The following is a 20,157-nucleotide window of genomic DNA, read 5'->3' as shown; positions in this document are numbered from 1 at the left end:
GGATGGCAGTGATGGCACCACCGAGTGCCAACTGGATGCCAGGCACCGTGGATTAAAGCCGTCACTGTGGCTGTGCCCGTTTTACGGGGCTCAGGACAGCCAGACAAGTTGCTCGAGGTCACCACACACCTAGTGAGCATGGGGAACACTTAGCCTTTGGGTGCAATAGGCCCACGAAGATATTTTAACTTCATTTTAAATCAGAAGGAAAAAAAAATGAACTTTTAGGGCAAAGAAAAAGTTTTGATATATAATGTTAATATATTGATCTTTATACCAACATAGTTGTGAGATATGCTTGCTCCTCCATTTATTTGAGAGAGGCTGGGCCCACAAAGGCCAAAGTGCCCAGTGCTCACAAAATGAGCCCAGCATAAGCAGGGCCTAAACCCAGATCCCTTCCATTCCAAAGGCCGGCCGTCAAAGGAACCTGCCTGTCAAAGGAATCTGCCAGCCTCTCCCCGTGTTGGAGAGCCCACCCAGGGCAGTCTGGGGTGGCCGCAGAGCATGCACCTGCCCCTGGGAGGCCACAGCCAGAAGAGCCGCTTGGCCACGTGGCCCTCGTGGGCTGTGCACAGGTCCTGCCAGGCAGGCACCCAGGCTCGCTTCCTGGCTGTCCAGGAGCCACATTGCAGGGTCCAAGTGTCTGTGGGGAGAAGGCGAGGAACAGTGCCAACCCTGGGGTGGGGTAGGGGGTTGCCCTTGACCTGGGAGAATGGAGTTGTCCCTGAACTGGGAGAAGCTGGAGAAGTTTGACAAGGGTTATTGGGAAGAGAATTCCAGCTTATCTTCCTCAGCTAAAGAAAATGACAGCCAGCCTCGAACAAGGGCATCCTGACTCTGAAAGTCCAGGTGTATCCCAGGTGGACAGGGAGCTGGCTTTGCAGACCTGAGTTTGGGTCCCCACTCTGTCCCTCCGTTTGCTGTGTGACCTTGAGAAAATCACTCTCCCTCCTGTAAAATAAGAATGAATAACAACCCCCCCTCCTCCCCCAGTAGGGGTGTAGTAAGAATTGGCTGAAATGAAATGGCTTCTATATATTAATGCAGTTGCAACCAACAAAACCAGAGTTTTCAGTTGTTTAGGAAAGAAAATAATTGATCCTGATATCCCTGGGGCCTTGGATAATTGCAACGCGTGGGCTTGTGGGAGAGGTTGGTAAATTTGGAGAAGCCTCTATCACTAAGGCCTCCCTGTGTGGTAGCCTAGTTTTCTTTTCAGGTCTTTGAGGGGACAATTTAGATGGCAAGTGAGCATCTCCTCCAACTGAGGCATCAGCAGAATCAGAAATAAGCCCCGATGACTTATGCCCCACTGGAGCCTTTGCAAGTCCAGGATTACACAACCCAAAGCAGAAACCGTGAAATCAGAACAAGGGCCTGACTAATAAGCAGGCCTGGGGGTTCCTTCTAGGTGAGCAGTGCTGTTGCTCAGCAGGTGAGCTTGTTTTACCACCAAGGTTCAGTGCTATAGATAGACCCACATCTGCTCACACCAGGAAGGCTGAACCCTGCTACCCCAAGGTGTTCCAAAAACTCTTGGCAGGCATCAAGCTCCTTGGGTGACATCACTCTCTACCTCCCGTCACCTGGAACAGTGCATTTCAAACTGCAATGTGCACGCAAATCACGTGGGATGTTAAAATGGCGCTTAGGTCTCACAGTGGGGCTGGGGTGGGGATTGAGGCTGCATGTCTGATGGACTCCCAGGTGAAGCTGACACAGCTGGCTCTGGACCACACTTTGAGCAGTGGCCTCAGCATCCCTCTGGTCCCACTGACACCTGGGCTGCCCTTCCCCAGGTAGACCAGGGAGCCCTGATCCTTCAACAGTTTGTGCTCCTTAACTTGGAATTCAATAAAACCATCACTCTTATGGAAGCGGACTTGGCCCAGTGGTTAGGGCGTTTGCCTACCACATGGGAGGTCTGCGGTTCAAATCCCGGGCCTCCTTGACCCGTGTGGAGCTGGCCATGTGCAGTGCTGATGTGCACAAGGAGTGCCCTGCCACGCAGGGGTGTCCCCGCGTAGGGGAGCCCCACGCGCAAGGGGTGCGCCCCGTAAGGAGAGCCGCCCAGTGCAAAAGAAAGTGCAGCCTGCCCAGGAGTGGCACCGCACACATGGAGAACTGACACAACAAGATGATGCAACAAAAAGAAACACAGATTCCTGTGCGGCTGACAACAACAGAAGCAGACAAAAAGAAGAACACACAGCAAATGGACACAGAGAACAGACAACTGGGGCGGGGGAGGGGGAAGGGGAGAGAAATAAATAAAATATAAATCTTTAAAAAAAAAAACCATCACTTTTATAAAGTGATTTCTCTTGTTGTTAGCAGGGAGATGGGGTGCAAAACGAATTTAACGTAAACATTTGTGGCAGGATAATTTATTGAAATGTTCATTTCTTTTTTCTCCCTACCCTTTTCAGCCAGGTAGCAAGATCCTTTGGTGCTTTCTTGCCACAGAGATTTTAAAATTACAGCTAATTACAGTCTTCAGGGGCTTTCCTTTTAAGAACTTAGAATAAAGTCCAGTTCTTTCCCAACTCTACCACTCCTGGTCCCTTCCTTAGGATGCTTTGCTTATGCTTACAGAAACGTTTTTTAAAGGAGATATTTTTGCAGAATCTTCTTGGAATGGCTCTTCCTTTCTTTTATAAATATAGATGCCCAGGGGCCCAGGATGCGGGAAGGACAGTGGCTCCTGCTCCCATCCTGTGCAAGGTGGTGGGAGGGAGTAGTGATGCCACCAAAAGGAAGCTTCCCCATCGACTCCACCAGGTCCTCCGCCCCTAATCCTTGAGCATGGACAGCTTAGCACTCAGAGGCTGCAGAGCTGCACACTCCAGGGGAGCTTCCCTCCCCGGAGGGGCAAGTCCTGCACTGGGGAGCAGGGGTGTGTGCACTGCAAGGCAGCCAGGGAGGGCAGAACCTCAGAGGGCGTGTCCAGCCGTGCCCCCCACCCCCACCCCAAGAACCCCCACCCCCAAGCTGCCCACATGGACATGGGGTCCACAGGCTGGGGCATGGAGACTACAGCATGGAAATGCAGAGCTCCCAGCACCCTTGGCTCTGAGCCTTTACCGCTTCTGGAGCTACCTGGGAAGGGGGTGGGGCCCTAAAATTGCTGAAAAGAAATTTACAGCCACTCCTCCCCAAGGGAGCTTGGGGGCAAAACTAGAATGCATCAGTGGCAATTTTTAAAGTGGCATTTTGTGTAGATCTGGGCTTTGGTCTGAGAATCATATCCACTGCGTGTATTTAGTTTAATGATATTTAGGATTACACTTACTGCTTTCCTTTTAACGTAATACATGTACTATAATTTAGGAACACACGATTAAATAAATTGCTTGATAAAAATTTGCTAATGATTACCTTCTGTTAAAATAGTCTCTGAGTGCAGCTTTTTAGCAGAACTCTCCTTGCCTCAAATATTCCAGACCTAGGAAACATCGGCTTGTCCCTGAGCAAACTGCATGCCCTGACATTTTTTAAACATTAAAAAAAAGTTATTGCAAAAGTTATATACTCCTTATCCAGTTCATTGTACAATATTCACCATATCCCTTTTTATTTCAAAAGAATTAAAATTCTGAAGTTTCTGTAAAATAAAAATGCTCCAGGGGTCACCTAGAATGCATGCTGCCTGTTGGCACCACTTGCCTGCATTTTACGCCGCAGAAGGAGAAATTAATTAGCAAGGACTCCGGCCTTTGCTGTCACCACTGCCCCATGTCCTTCCCCACGGAAGCAGATCTAGAAACAGTAGGAGACTACTGATGTGATGGTAAAATTCAGGAAGATTGAAAAAACAACGAAAACTCCCTCTCCGTGCTTTCCTTCTGCCAGGGATGACTGGATTCCTGCAGGCCCCTCCACCCAGTGAGTAAGAACAGAGCTAGATGCCTTCACCTGTTCCAGACGCCCAGTCATGGGAGAGAAGCTGCCTCTCCCCCCTGCAAGGCATTTCAACCCCGAGTGTTGAGTCTGTGATAGGTAATTTCATCAGAAGTTTCTGGCAACAGAAAAGAGGGAAAAAAGCTTCTTTCAAAAACAAAACAAAATTTTAAAAATATCAAAATTAAATCATCTCGTTTACCAACGGGGGGAAAAAACCCCAAATATTTGTTCATTGCATCCTAGCCTGCTCTGAAAGCTGGAACACATTTTATAAAGCTGCAAGGATGTGAGTATGAAAAGGTAAAGCACGTATATTCCAACTGTGACAATACACTTTTCCTCCGTGGATTTGCTGGCGTGGTCAGTATTATAATAAGGGCTAACATCAATTGGGTACTCACAGCACGCCAGCGTTTTCTATGGATTTCATTTAATTCTCAGAACAACCCAATGAGCTAAGCCCTACTCTGGGCAGCCCCATTCATTGATGAGGAACACAGGAATTAAGCGACTTACCCAGTTCACGGTTAGTGAAACTTGACTCCAACCCAGGCCTCTGTCTCCTGGGCCTGTTCCTCACCAGGACACACTTGCCTCTAGAGCGAGACCCAGGCACTACCTGGCACACGGGTTGTTCCTTGCAGGGGAGCGCAAAGGTTGGCGCAGGCGTTTTCTCCTTGGTCTTGATCCCAGCCCTTTAGGACGACTCAGAGCATTATTTTCTCTTGAAAGAGAGCTCAACCTCAGGCTTGAGAAGGTGGAGCGCTCATCCAGAGTCCGGGAGGGAATCAGGGCAGAGCTTTTCTGGCTTCCAATGCAAACGTCCTCTTTCTCGTTGACTTACCCAACTGAACAAAACAGAAATGTACACTCTCACTTCAGAAAGTTTCTCCTGGGTTCCACCTCAGCCCTTTAAAGATTTGCATCATGGGTTCTGTTAGCTTTTTATAAACCAGCATGGATGTGTGTGTATGGGGGGGGGGGGGGTCTGGAAGGATAAGAGTTGTGAGGAGGGCAACTGATTTAATCCAACAATTCAGCTAGTAACCTATAAATAACCAAACCCAACAACTGAAGAATTCAATCAACTCAATAGAAAAAGCCATCACAACACTGGAAATGTGGCAGCAAACATGAGATCAGGTTGCCATGGCAATCATGTAATTGACGTTTTCATTTTCCCAGCATTTGTTCTGGGCAGGTGTGAGCAGCTCCACGCGTCCTCGGGGATGTGCGAGGATGAGTGTGTGCCCATTTTCTGCTGTCAGTCTTAGTAATTGGGGTATCTGGTACTTCTTCCAGATAAAGCCCTTAGATGGAGGTTCTTTAACCGTCAGTACATGGAGAACCTTCCTTCTCATCACCCAGCAATGGAGGTGGAAGAGATGATATTCCCAAACTTCCTCATTGCGTAGGTGGAGCCATGGTCTTGGGATTGTGAGTCACCCAAGGGGGTGGAGAGGGCCTGTGGAGGAGCCAGGGGGACCTAGGTTCACTGACTCCTGACAGGCTGCTCCACACCTGTTTGTTGAGCCAGGGTCAAGTAGAGTAAGTTGGAAAAGAAATGAAGTGAGGAGGCAGGTAGTACAGTTTAAAACTGCTGACAGCACAGGCCACCTTTTCTCGTCTCCAGGAGCAGCCATTTTCTGCACCAAAACATGTATTTCAACAAATCTGACGTCAAGGACAAAGGATGGAGAAATGGGGGAACGAACAGCACCCCAAGCTCAGCACCTGGAGACAGAATGAAGCTGTGGTTTTACTTACAAGAGCAGCCGATGGTATAGCTACAAGCCTCCTCCAAGCAGCCTCTGAGTTCAGAACTCAGAATGCCCTGCAAGATTCACTGCAGCATCCCAAGCAGCCCTGACTCGGTCCTCACAGCCACGTGGTTTTCAAGGACAACACACACGGAATACTAAACAAGCCCCAGGGTACCGATAAGCCACCTGGTTACAGCCCTGCCTGCTCTTGTCTGTAGCAATTTCTCTCAAAGACTTGGCTTCCTGCATATCTAGTTACTAAGCTGATGCAGGCAAGACGATGTGCAGAAGACACAGCTCTGCGCTGGAAAATATGAGCCCTCGGCAAATCGTTTTCACGGGGCCTGGAAAATCTTTAGGTGGAAAATATTACTTTTATGACTTCCCTGTAAGGAATGAACAGGCACAAATTGCTATGGTGCTGCAGCTTCCTTTTTCTAAAAAAGCAAAATGCTTCTAAGAAGTCCATTGCGGTTATACTTATTCAGAGCTTTGCTTAATCCATTTCTTACAGGTTTTGCCCTGTCATTTTTGCTTCTTGAGCCACTCCTGCATCTTATAGTTACCACGGATCTCAACATACGAAAATTGGTAGCATCTGTGTCTGTGAGAACCAAACAACCAAAAGGCACCACCCGTGCAGCTCCTTTGAGCTCCTGGCAGAAACATGACTTGGATGAATTATAAAACAGCCCCGGGGTGTGCTGGGGGAACACAGGCTTGGGCTCTTCCTAAAAACTGGTAACAAACAAACAAACAAAACCAACGGGCAAGCAAAACCTGAGAACAACATTTTGAGAAATCTCTTATTTTTGGGTGGCATCCCTTCCTAAAATATTAAAGATTATGTGCAAATGTCTCTGTAACTAAAAGGCAAAAAACAAACAAAATCCTGTCAGTTGGAGACCTCTCCCATTACTGTTAACCATCATTTTATTTTAAATTTCATTGATATGTATTGTAAAGCACTTCTAATAACATGAAAACATAGGCATTTGGGCTAAAATTATTATTTAATGTCTTTGTTATAAAAGTCCCAGCTTTATTTACCCAAATGTACTCAGATCTAGGTTTTGGTGTTTTTTTTTTTCTGGCTGTAAAATTCCTTGATACTTGAACAACTCATATTTGTCATTTTGACAGTTTCTCCACTATTTTAAGCACTTTCTTTTTCATCTCCATCTCTTTCCATTGACATCTGCACTCTCAGCTGTCTAATGGATTTCTTGAACTGTTTTCTCCCCATCCGTTTCTCCCCGCCATCTCAGTCCCAATAAATGGCCCCAGTTGCTCAAATCAAGATCCTGGAGTGACTTTTCTTACACCCCAGGCACCAGTGAGTCCAGGGGGTCCCACGTGCAAGATGAATGTCAAATCTGACCACCTCCCACCATCCTCCTAGACAATCACAGAAGCCTACTCATTATCTCCTTGTGTCCACTCTGGCCCTCAGCAATGTCCTTTCCATAAGATAGCAGAGGGACCTTGTAGAAATATAACACAATGTCACTTTTTCTGTCTCTCATCCCACAAATATTTGAGCACCTCCTCTGGGCCAGCACATTCTAGCACTTCCAAGACCTCACCAAAGCTTGCATTCTAGTCTGAGAGAAGACACTCAACAAAATGACAGTGGAATGTAGAGTGTGTTAGGTGAGAAGACAAGTTGTGGAGTAAAGTAAACCAGGAAGGAGGAAGGTGTGGTGGGTGACAGAATTCCATTCTTGCTTTTTAAAGAGGGGTTGCCATTTTAGATGGGGTGGTCAGGGAAGGCCTCGCTGAGGCCGATGGGAGCATTTAAGGAAAGACGTGAAGGAAGAAGGTCACCCGTTCTACAATACCCTGGGGTATGGGCCCAGCCCTCCAAAGGCTCCCCCACTACATTAAATTAAACCCAAATTCCTTACCACTGCCCCTGAGGCCCCGTGATCTGCCCACCGTCCTCTCCAAGGCGCTCTCCTCTCCAGCCCAGCTCTCCAGCTACATGGACCTCTCTTGCTTCTGTCACCAGGCTCCTTCCCCTTTCAGGGTCTTTGCTCTGTCTGGTCCCTCTATCTGGGCCACCCATCCCCTCCCCTCACCCCCAGCTCCCGTCCATCCTTTCGGTCTTAAAAACGTCACTCTTCAGAGAGGCCTTCTCTGAACACCCCCAGCCTCCACCTTCTGCCTTCTCTCCATGTTTTATTTTCATCACTGCTCTTCTGTCTGAAATCATCTTGTCTTAAGTCTTCCGTCCCTACCAGGAATGCAAGCTCCAGGGGAGCAGAACCATGTGGGCTTTGTTCCTGGCCAGCTCCCCTGTGCCTGCATCCGGCCAGGACACGGCAAACATTCAGTACATATTTAGTGAGTGAGGGCATCGATCAATCAAGTAGAGCTAGATAATGAATTTGTAAATAATTAACGCTAACCAGGACAGCAAAACGGAAATCACTTAAAAACTGATATCTCACACCCATCTCAGTCTCTACCATTTTATCAATGATAAAAACACAACAGCAGCAATGAGAATGATTCACTAATAATTCAATCCAATTTAGTAATTCAGTTCAATAAAAACAATTCAGTAATCCTAATAAGATGGGCATTTATTCAGAGCCCTTTGCATTTTACTCTCTCTCTTGATTCTCCTAAAAACCCTGTGAGGTACAGACTATAATCCTCACTTAATAGGTGAAGAAACCAAGGTTTAGGAGAGATCAGACAGCCAGTACCAGCTGCAGAGCCAGAGCTGGTCCCTAAGGGCAGGCCACCCAGTTAGATGGAATTACTCCGAATAAATAGCAAGGAGCATCTATTGTGTGTGAGGAGCTGTAAAAGGCTGAATGTCAAAGACAGATCATCCTGCAGGCAAATCGACAGGGTAAAGTGTTTCTTTAAGTATAACTCCTTATTCCAATTTTTAAGAAGGCTAAAATTTTCAGATAAAAGGATTTTCAGTTAATTCTAAACTACTTGCCAGAGATCCACCTGCTGCACAGTACAGTCATAATGTGAATATTAACCACCAGTTAGGAAACACTGACTGTCAGCCAGGCTCTGGACTAAGCACTTTACACGCATTATTTCATTTGTACCTATTATTACCTCCACTTTACAAATGAGGAAACTGAGGCACAGAGCAATTAAGTGATATGATCAAGGTCCCACAACCAGGAGGAGCTGGGTTCTGAACTCGGAGCTGTCTACATGGATGTTATTCATAGGACCTGGTACCCTGTGGGTTGATCTGTGTAGTTGGCAGGAGCTTCTGAGTGTACAGAAGATGCTAGAAATGCCTAAACCCAGCAACCTTCAGAAAGTTTCCCAGACCTGAAGGAAAACAAACACTCCATCTGGAGAAGGTTCTTGCCTTCATCTAAAGGGAGTATGACTGAGCAGGTCTGGTCCTGTCTCTCTGTTCTTTACCTGTAAGCCAGGACCTGGTGTCTCTGAGACACAGACAACTCCAGGGGAGCAGCTCAGAGTTTGGCAAGAACAGCTCTGTGAAGATGCAGCTGGAAGTGCAGGACCCAGACCCTGGACCGCTCTGGGGTCTCTCTCTCGCCCTTCCATCCTCCCCTCCACAGGGCACAGCTGTTCCCGCTCAGCCACAACAGGGCTGGAACCACAAAAGTGACAGCTCACAGCAAGGCTCACCGACAGTCTATGGGGGCAGAATCTTCCAAGCTGGAGGCTGCAGCAGCCTATGCCCTGGCATTTTCTGCTTGGCTCATCAACTCCTAGCTAGACCCATCAGTGGCTTTGGTTGAACAAGGGGGACAGTCAGTCTTTAGTTCAGCAATTAAAAGGCATCAAGGGCAGTCTCCTTTATCTTCCAGGGAAAGACCCTGGTCATATGAAAGTGTCCTGAAATGTCGTCCTTTGAGTTTTCTAGCCAGGGTCTCTTCCACAGTCCAAATGGTCTTGAGAAGACTTAGAATTGTTATGGAGGGCAGGGAGTAGCAAAGATAAAGTAATTAGGCTCCTGGCATTCAAGTGAGAACTCAAACTATCCAAAATTGAACTCTGATTTTCACCCAAAAAAATTCCTGCTTCTCCCCCATCCCGGGTTGATAGCGAATGCATCCTCCCAGGGATGGAAACCTTGAAAACAGCCTTGACATTGTTTTTTTCCCTCTTCCCTTCCACCCCTCACCCCCCACCCCCAGTTGTCTGCTCTCTGTGTCCATTCGCTGTGTGTTCTTCTGTGACCACTTCTATCCTTATCAGTGGCACCGGGATGCTATGTTTCTTTTTGTTGCATCTTCTTGCTGTGTCAGCTCTCCGTGTGTGCGGCACCATTCTTGGGCAGGCTGCACTTTCTTTCGCACTGGGCGGCTCTCCCTATGGGGCGCACTCCTTGCGCGTGAGGCTCCCCTACGCGGGGGATACCCCTGCGTGGCACGGGCACTCCTTGCGCGCATCAGCACTGCGCATGGGCCAGCTCCACACGGGTCAAGGAGGCCTGGGGTTTGAATCTCCGACCTCCCCATCCTTGACTTTTTACTTTCTTTCACTTCTGTGCTAGTTTGAAGCTGTATGGACCCCAGAAAAGTAAGTTCTTAAAGTTAATCCATTCCTGTGGGTGTGGACCCATTGCAAGTAGGATCTTTGGGTCAGTAAGATCTTAACTTAAGGTGTGACCCATCTCATTCAGGGTGGGTTTTAATCCTTTAACTTCAGTCCTTTATAAGAAAATGGAATTCAGACAAAGGGAGAGGAAGCCATAGAAGCAAGAAGCTGGAAGCAAAGAAACCTGGAGGAGGGAGAGACCGGCAGACACTGCCATGTGCCTTGCCTTGTGACAGAGGGAACCAGAATCAGCAGCAGCCTTGATGTGGACGTTTTCACAGCTTCAAAAGTGTATGCTTGTAAGCTAATAAATCCTCACTGTAAAAGCCAACGAACTTCATGATATCTGCTTGAGCAGCTCAGCAAACTAGAACAACGCCCCATATCCTATTCCTTAGCAAAGCCTATTGGTTCTACCTCGAAATATTACTGAATTGGACACTTCCACCCTCTCCACTGCTACCACCATCTCTCACCTGAATCCCAGCTCCTACCCTTGACCTTGAGTTGAGCAGTTCTCAACTCAGGAGCCAGAGCAATCCTGTTAAAATCCAAGTCAGATCACATCCATGTCCTGCTCAGAACCTTCTGATGCTTGCATCTCACTCAGAGTAAAATCATCTTATAATGGCCCTTGAAACCCTGCCCCTTCTTGGGTGGCCTGCTTTTCTCTCTCCCCCAACTCACTCCTCCCCCAACTCCTCCACTCTGTTCCTCAAACCCATGAGGTACCCTCAGGGCCTTTGCATAGGCTGTTTCCTCTGCCTAGATATCCTTTCCCCAGATATCATATTCCCTCACCTGCTTCATACCTGCTCACGTCATTTCCTCAGGATGAGCCTCCCTGACCACTTTATTTAAAATTGCAACCTACTCCTCATTCTTGTCCTCCACCCCCAACCCCTATCCTGACATCCCTCACCCTCCTTTAGTTTTTCTTTTCCCTGAGTGGGGCTGGTCAGTGGAGAATGCCCCACCCACCGATCCCCAGCTACCCTGACAGCGCTGTGGGCTCCTGGTTCCAGATCCGAAACCAGGCTGCAGAAGCAGAGAGCTGTTGGACATATCCTTTCCCTACCTGGGGCCTCCCAGCTGCGCCCAATCCCCATGCAGGGCACTCAGCTTTCTAAATACAAACATTGGTTTCTGAAGAAGGTGAATGATAGAAAGGGCTTATAGGAGAAGAGGGCTCGCTGCAGACACTGGCACTGCTAAGTTCTGCTGGGAAGCTGACCTTGGGCTCCAGGCACCTGGGTCAAGAGAGTGGCACGGCTCAGCCCTAACAGGTACAAACGGTCTCATCACCAGCTCAAACCCGTGCTGGTCCTGACTGTTTAATGAAGCTAGTCACAGACAATCTGGCTTCCCTCCTTTCCCTCTCCACCTGAGTGTTAAAACAGAAAAGCAAAAAGATAAAAAATAAAATAAAAAGAATATGGAGTTTGGTTTTGTGAGATGTGAATATGATTAACCATATTTTTCTCTTCCTCATTTTTTTCATTAATAAGGAGAACTCATCTGCATCATTTAATGTGTTCATCTGTGTATCTTTCTGAATACTAGAGGAACAACTGAATTAATAGTTGGAATTAGATGAGATAAAAGTGCCTGGGAAGAACTTTTTAGGAGTAATGTTTCTATAACTTATTAAGCTGCCTTTTTCTGTTATTTTCTTTTTTTTTTTAATTTGAAATAAAGTTATTTTTCAGAGAGAGAGAAAGGCAGATTAAAATGTCACTGGAGCGGCTGGTGCAGGGTTGCACCACCAGTCCACATTCATTCCTTTCTTACAGGCCTGATTTCCTCCCTAAACAATCAGGTATTAGGTTGGGGGAAACCTCGAACTTAACACGAATTTCATGAGCTCAGCTATGACCTGGAGAATCTCTTTTATCAGCAAAACAAAGAAATGGCCGATAAAAGGGAATCTGTTTTCCTTTGGAATCCCAGATGCAATCTGTGAACATCAGACATGCACAGGGCAGCCGGATTTTGTGTTGTGGAGGCGGGGGCGGGGTGAGGGAGTCCTAAAGGAGAGGGGATTTGCAAATGGTCTGTGTTTTTAAAAGAAATAAAACAAAGCTACCATGGCTAAGAGCTTTAAAATGGAGTGAGGAGGAGGTTCTGGAGGTTACTTTTATGCCTCCAGATAGCACAAACTGCCTCAGTATGCAAAGTCTCAAGCAACTAAGTTCCTCAAAACCCTAGGGACAGCGGGGACACCATAAACAAACCACAAGATAAAGAACTCAGTTACCTAAACTGAAAACCGAGTACCCCAAATATCCACCAACCACAAACCACTTGCATAACTTTCTTCTTCTCCTTTAAAGACCCTTGCCTGGAAATGCCGAGACGGGACACAATTTGGGTTAATACCTGAATCTATACTTAAAATTGCAATTCTAAGATCCCAAATAAATGCCTTTAGTGACTTGCAGCTTGGTTTGTTATTTCTCGATAGATATTACATGTAATAGAAGATCAAGACCTTTCTTTCCCCGTGGCGTATTGTTCAAGAGTATATATATATAGATTAAATTTAGATGCCAGGAGAGTCCTTTGTGAAACAATGCAAAAATACTCTGAAAAATGCTTGTAGGAGCATTTTTGCTGTTAGCTAAAAAATCAGAAGCCAAAGGTTTTGTTAGTAAGTCATTATTTATATCTAGTGCCTTGATACTGCCATGTATTTTGCAGAGTCTACTAAAGTCATAGGCTCATTTTGTCCAGATGAGTGATCATTTGTTTTTATTGTGCCCTTGGGAAGTAAGAGGTGCCTGGTGTCATTGTTCTTCAGTCATTGTTTTCTTTAGTGTGAAGCTGGAGGGGAGCAGGGAACAATTTAACTGACTTAAGAGGGACCACCCAGAGAGCTGAACATCAGGCCAGTAGTAAGTGCCTTACACATCCAATTCTACCTCTGCATGCAGACCACTGGACAGTCTCTCTTGCTGAACAGAAGTCTTAAGAATTACTGCATAGGGTTTTCAAGAAAAAGATTCAGTGAAGCATATGTGGCTCAAGCAATTGGGCTCCCATCTACCATATAGGAGCTCCAGGGTTCGATACCCAGAATCTGGCCCATGTGGTGAGCCGGCCCATGCAGAATGTTGGCCCATTCAGGAGTGCTGTTCCACGCGGAGAGCTGGTGCAGCAAGACGATGCAACAAAAAAAGACATAGGGGAGAGATAATGAGATGCAGGAGACCAGGGAGCTGAGGTGGTGCAAGAGAATGATCACCTCTCTCCCACTCTGGAAGGTCCCAGGATCAGTTCCCGGAGCTGCCTAATGAGAATACAAGCAAACACAGAAAAACACATAGTGAATGGATACAGAGAGCAGACAATGGAGGGAGGAGGGAGAAATTAATTACTTTTTTAAAAAGAAAGAAAAAGATTCACACTGAAGGAAGCAGACGGCTCAACGGACAGAGACTATTACATGGAAGGTCCACAATTCAAACCCAGGGCCTCCTTGACCCGTGTGGAGCTGGCCCACGAGCAGTGCTGATGTACTCAAGGAGTGCTGTGCCACGCAGGGGTGTCCCCCACATAGGGGCGCCCCCACGTGCAAGGAGTGCGTCCCGTAAGGAGAGCTGCCCAGTGCGAAAGAAAGTTCAACCTGCCCAGGAGGGGCGGCTGCACATGCAGAGAGTTGACACAGCAGGATGACACAACAACAACAAAAAAGAGACACAGATTCTGGGTGCTGCTGACAAGAATATAAGCAGACACAGAAGAACACACAGCGAATGGACACAGAGAACTGACAACTGGGGTGGGGGAAGGGGAGAAAAATAAATAAAAATAAATCTTTAAAAAAAGAAAAAAAGATTCACATTGACTTAGGACCTCTGCTTGAGATTCCTTTAGGCAGCCATAAGTGTAGACAGACCCTTTCAAGGTTTTGCAAACTGAATTAGGAAAAAATCTAAAGAACTTAGATTTCCTGGGAGTGGTGACCTGAAATTTTGTCTCACTTTTAGGGCAGAAAATATTTACTTAAAATTAAACTTTGTGAGAGAATTTCTGGTGTGGTTTAATTATTTTTCGCTCTTTTGTGCCCCTCGGTGAATCCTAAAAATGTTCTCTCCTTAGGTGTCTTTATAAGTAATACACTTTTTATGTGCCTTTGAACAAGCAGAGAACAATAGTAGCCATGATCAGGTGCAAAGAAATAGTAGAGGGCTAGCAGCAAGCTTTGGAGGTTTATACCTGTAGCTCCATTAGTCTGAAATTGGGCCCCATTGTTGAAAAAAAAACCCTATTAACCAACTCAAGGCAACAGTTTCTTGATAATGGGTGATTTCAGCAGAAAGGGTAAATAGTGGATAAGCACAGCAGTCAAACCTAGTTTTCACTCATCAATTTATCCCCTCCAGCCCAGTTTAATTGAGATAAATTATCTTGTAGATAATGACAATTCAAACTTACATACCAGATCAATAGAGATAAACTGCTGTGCAGTGTTGACAAAGGCATCTGCATTGTCATTACTCTTGAAGTTATTTTAAAGCACTTATTAAGCGCTCAGCAGGTGCATGGTGGCACTTAGAGAATCTGAAAATTTGTACAGTTTTTAAATTGTGGAATTAGTAGCGCCCTATATATATTAGGAAGAGGAGAGCATGAACTCACTACTTTTAGAATAGAAACATGAGTAGAGATGCTCTGCTCAGTATGTGGGCTTACCTGTTCTTCACAGCTTGATTTTAAGAGTTAAAGAATTTCCAGGGCTTCCCTCTAGTTTGTAATGGGAAATTTTTTTAAAGAGGGCACTTTATTAAAAGGAGAGATAATCTAGTTTTCTCTCTCACTCCTACTCTTCCTTAATAGTGGAAATCTCTGAGTAAAACATATTGTGAAAATAACTGGTCATGCCTGTGATATATGAGTCTTTAAAGAATGAGTTCTGTGCTCACGTCAGCAGCCCATAAACTAAAATTGGAATGATACAGAGAAAATGAGCATGGCCCCTGCACAAGGATGACATGCAAATTCGTGAAGCACTCTATTTTTACATACAGTGTCATCCCCCAGGTATCCACAGGAAGGTCTCCAGTGATTTTGCATGTAAAATGAAAAGCCTTTTAAAAAAAGAAAGAAAAAGAGTGAGTTCTTTAACCACTGTGCTGGGCACTCAGCAGGTTCTTTTCAATCTAGAAGCTTCTTTGCTTCAGTTGTGAGAAATTTTCCTGGGTCATGTTCCTGATATTTTCCTCCCTTCCATTTTATTTGTTCTCTCAGTAATTCCTTTCGGTAAATTTTTTGAATTCCTGGTTCAGTTTCAACTTTCTTGTGTTTTCTACTTCTTTTTGTACTGATTTCTGAGAAATTTCCCCAACTTAACTTCCAACCTATCGATATTTTTCTTCACATTGTATTTTTATTCCTCAGTGATTTCCCCCTTGAGATGGCTCCCTTGTCTGTTTGCTCATTATTTTTGCTTGTGTTCCTTGCCTGCTTGTTGTCTGTTTTTTTCTTTAGGAAGCACCAGAACCAAACCTGGGACCTCCCATATGGGAAGCGGGTGCTCAACTGCTTAAGCCACATCTGCTCCCTGCTTGTTTTTGTTTGTTGTCTGCTCATTGTCTTGCTCAGTTTTTGTTTTTTGTATTTTTTTGCTTGCTGTTTTTTGCTTGGTGTCTGCTTGTTGTTTGTTTGTCTTCTTTAGGAAGCACTGGAAATCAAATCTGGGGTTTCCCATGTAGGAGGCAGGCATTCAACTGCTTGAGTCAAATCCATTCCCCCCAGTGATTTTTCATTCTTATCGAATATTCACTTTTAATAGTATTTCAAGATTGCTACTGCATCTCATCTCTCCAAGACTATTATAGGTTTGTTTTTTACTTTGTTGTTGTTTGTTTCTTCTGCTCCCTGGATTGTCTATATTTTCTATGAGTTTTCTTTTTGCTATTTATTTTGTTTTGATATCTACTCTTCAATTAGAGACTTTCACTTTAGATTATCCTGACTTTCTTCTCATATTTAAGAATGGGAGGGAAGCAGATATGGCTCAAGTGATTGGTCTTCGAGTCCCAGGGCCTCCGAGTGAAGACAAGCTGGCCTGTGCAGCAAGCTGGCCCAAGTGGAGTGCTGGCCCGCGCAGGAGTGCTGGCACACATGGCAAGCTGGCCTGAACAGAGAGCTGGTGCAGCAAGATGATAAAAAGAGACACAGATGAAAGACAACAAGAGAAACAGCAGACCAGGGAGCTGAGGTGGCACAAGAGATGGAGCACCTTTCTCCCACTCTGGAAGGTCCCAGGATTGGTTCCCGGTGCTGCCTAAAGAGAAGACAAGCAGACACAGAAGAGCATACAGCAAATGGCCACAGAGAGCAGACAATGGGGGGGGGGGGGGCGGGGGTCAGGTAGGAAGAACAGGGCACTGCAGAGTCAGTTGGAAACTGGGGGTGGGTGGGTAGGTGGGAGGGTGAAGTAGAGCTTGTAATTCAAGGACTTGGTTGTAGGCAGATGGAGTGGGACCGGGACCTTGTATGGAGGACCTTCATTGTCAGTTGAGTCCTCCCTCTTGAGCTGAGTTTTTCCCCAGAAATGAACTTTCCTATCCCCTCTCAGTTGGACAGAATCCTTCTTGGAAGCCAGTATCCTGAGACCTAAGAGGAAGAAAGCCAGAGGTCATTTCAGGGAGAGTTTCACTTAACCCCTCTGTTTTGTATGTGATTCACCATCGCCTCCTTCTCTGTGCCAAGTGTTCCTAAGTCCAGCTTCCTTGACACTTCTTGCCTGCGATTGTTCCTTCTCCTGTTATCTTTATCCTTGAGGGTTTTTAACTTCGATTCTCTACAGTCATTCATTTGGGTTCAAGAAGGAATGAAAATAAATTCATATATTCAAACCCCCGTGCTTAATTAGAAGCCCTACACATTTATATTTTCTTCAAGAGACCTAGTTCAAAGTACATTTATATTATGAGTAACAGTCCTATGAGCTCCAATGAGCCCATGGTGGGGGGAGGGGAGACTGAAGGAATTTTTATGGTGATAAAATCTACATTCCACTTGAAGTGGTGAAATACTAATTCTAAGTAAACTGTGAAAAGTTATATATGTATATTGTAACCCTCAGAACTATTTAAAAATTTTCTCTTTGTAGACAAGAACTAGAAGAATACTAAAAAAAAACCTTAGTATTTTCTGTAAAGAAAATTTATTTGTATAGAAAAACTATAAAAGAAAATAGTTTTAAAAACCAGTAAATAAAAATGGAATACTAAAAAACATTCAAATAATCTAAAAGAGGGGGGAAAAGGGGCAAATGAGCAAAAAATGGAGGGGACAAACAGAAAACAATAAAATAGTGGACCTAAATTCAAATATTAATATTTTGTTACTTTTTTTTCTTTTTCTTTCTTTTTTTTTTTTAGGTGCTGGGGCCAGGGATTATACCCGGGACCTTGTATGTGTGAAGCCAGAGCTCTACCACTGAGCCACATTGACTCCCCTGAGTTGGTTTTTTCGTTTGTTTCCTTGTTGTTTGTTTTTGTTTTGTTTTTAGGAGGCACGGGGGACTAAACCTAGGACCTCCCATGTGGGAACAGGCACTCAACTTCTTGAGCCACATCTGCTCCCTTACATTAAACTTTTATAATTAAATATTAATGTAAACAGTTTAAAACACACCAGTTAAAAGACAGAAATTGTTCAATTTATTTGACCCAACTATATGCTATGTTCAAGAAATCCACTCTACATTTAATGACATAGATGTGTTAAAAGTAAAAATACAGAAAAAGATACGCAAATAAAGAGATGAAATGGCTGTATTAATATCAGATAAAGTACATTTCAGAGCAAGTAAAATTACAAGGAATAGAGGAACATTACATAATGATAAAAAGGCCAATTTAATTCAACAAGAAGACATAATAATTTTAAATGCATATGCACCTAATAACAGAATTTCAAACTACAGGAAGCAAAAACTAATAGAACTAAAAGAATAAATGGACAAATCCACTATTATTGGTAGAAATTTCAGTACTCCTTTCTCAGTAATCGGTAGACCAAGTAAGCAGAAAGTCACCAAAGACAGAGAAGAAATGAACAACACCATCAAGCAACTGGATTAATTAATATTTTATGGGATACTCCACCCAATAACAGCAGAGTGCACAGTATCTTCAAGTGCACAAGTACATGCACCAAGATAGACCATATTCTGGGTCATAAAATAAGCCTTAACAAATTTAAAAAGTTGAAATAATATGAAATGTGTTCTTTAGTCATAAAGGAATTAAACTAGAAATAAATAGAATATTATTTGGAGAATCTCTAAATACTGGCAAATGAAACAACACACTTCTAAATAATCCACGAATCAAAGAGGAAGGCTCAAATGAAATTAGAAAACATTTTTTAAAATTTTTATTGATTTTTATTTTATTTTTTAATTGTAGAAAACATTTAAAAATGGATGAAAATACAACATATGAAAAGTTGTGGGGTATAACTAAGCCGTACTCAGAGGGAAATTTATAGCATTAAATACTTATATTAGAAAAGAAGGTTTCAACCCATAATGCTAAGCTTCCATTCAAGAAACTAAGAAGAACAAAAGAAATCCAAAGCAAGAAATCAATAAAATGGAAAATGGAAAAACAATAGAGAAAAATTAATGAAACCAAAAGCTGATTATTTGAAAAGATCAATAAAACTAAGCCTCTAGCAGACTGACAAAGGAAAAAAAGAGAGAAAACAAAAATTACCAATGTGAGGAATGAATTGATATAATTATAGACTCCACAGACAATTAAAAGGATAATAAAGAAATATCATGAACACTCTGCACATAAATTTGACATCTTAGATGAATTTTTAAAAGCCACAAACTACCAAAACTCATCTAAGAAGAAACAGTCAAACAAAATAGCCCAATTTCTTTTAATAGAAATTGAACTTACAAGCCTTCCAAAAAAGAAAACTGAGACCCAGATGGTTCCACTGGTGAATTCTTCCAAACACTTAAAGAACTGACACCGTCTCCACAATCTCTTTCAAAATATAAAGGAGTGAACACTTCCCAACTCATTTTATGAGGGAATTACCCTGGTAACAATGAGCCTGACAGGTTGGTTTTAGTAAAGCCAAAAACTGACCTAGTGTCACAATATACATCTGCTAGAGATTTGTCAGTGTTTTAGTTAAGTTTAGTTAAGATAGAGTGGCAAACCCCACCCCCCAACCCCACCCATCCCTGTGTGCTCTGTCTTTTGAAGGAAAGGGCATATTCTCCTGGTTGTAACCAGCCTCACCAGGAAACAGAGTGAAGCTCAGGAGAGATAAATTGAATCACGTACCCCAACAAAAGACATGTTCTTAATCTTCATTCTTATGGGTGTGAATTCATTTGTAAGTAAGACCCTTCCAAGGTGTATTATCAGTTAAGGTATGGACTCGTCTTTTTAAGTGTGACCAAACTGAACAAGTGCAGATCTTAGTCCCTGTGACTGGAGGCCTTATTAAGGGAGGCAAATGGATTGCAGTCAGAGAAGCTTGAAGGTGTAGAAGCCACACGTCAGAAAAATCCCCAGGAGACTAAGAACATCCTCACCTTGTGGGCTCCTCCCTCCTTGTTCCTGACCCTCCCTCCAGATCCCCTGAGTTCAGCCTGTCCTCAGGAGCCTTCTCTCATTTCTCTTTCCCGAGTCTCCCAGGACCCCAGAAAACGTCCTTTTTCTCTCTTTTAAAATTTCTTGTTACTTAAAAAAAAAACAAAAACCTGAAGAAATGTAGCTTCTTTTAGTCTCAGGGCCTCTTACACAACCCAAAGGTGCACCAAGAGCCCCACGGCCAAGAGCACTTTGCCTCTGGGTGAAGGTCTCAGTATCAATGAAGCAGCTGAAGTCGATTTTAGGGTTTTTGGTTTTGTTTTGTGTTTACTTTTTCTTCCTGTCACAATTAACAAAAG

At 44.2% G+C, this 20,157-nt stretch overlaps 1 non-coding gene across 1 annotated transcript; it reads left to right on the top strand.

The window, feature by feature from the left end:
- The first annotated feature begins 15,140 nt into the window (after nucleotides 1-15,140).
- On the top strand, nucleotides 15,141-15,247 carry LOC111761772 (U6 spliceosomal RNA). The gene has a single exon (XR_002795036.1). It is a non-coding gene; the product is annotated as a U6 spliceosomal RNA (small nuclear RNA).
- Nucleotides 15,248-20,157: the final 4,910 nt, after the last annotated feature.

The sequence above is a fragment of the Dasypus novemcinctus genome, chromosome 18 (genome assembly GCF_030445035.2).
Source record: "Dasypus novemcinctus isolate mDasNov1 chromosome 18, mDasNov1.1.hap2, whole genome shotgun sequence".
In the NCBI taxonomy this organism is placed as follows: Eukaryota; Metazoa; Chordata; class Mammalia; order Cingulata; family Dasypodidae; genus Dasypus; species Dasypus novemcinctus.
This window is presented reverse-complemented; position numbering and strand designations above follow the sequence as displayed.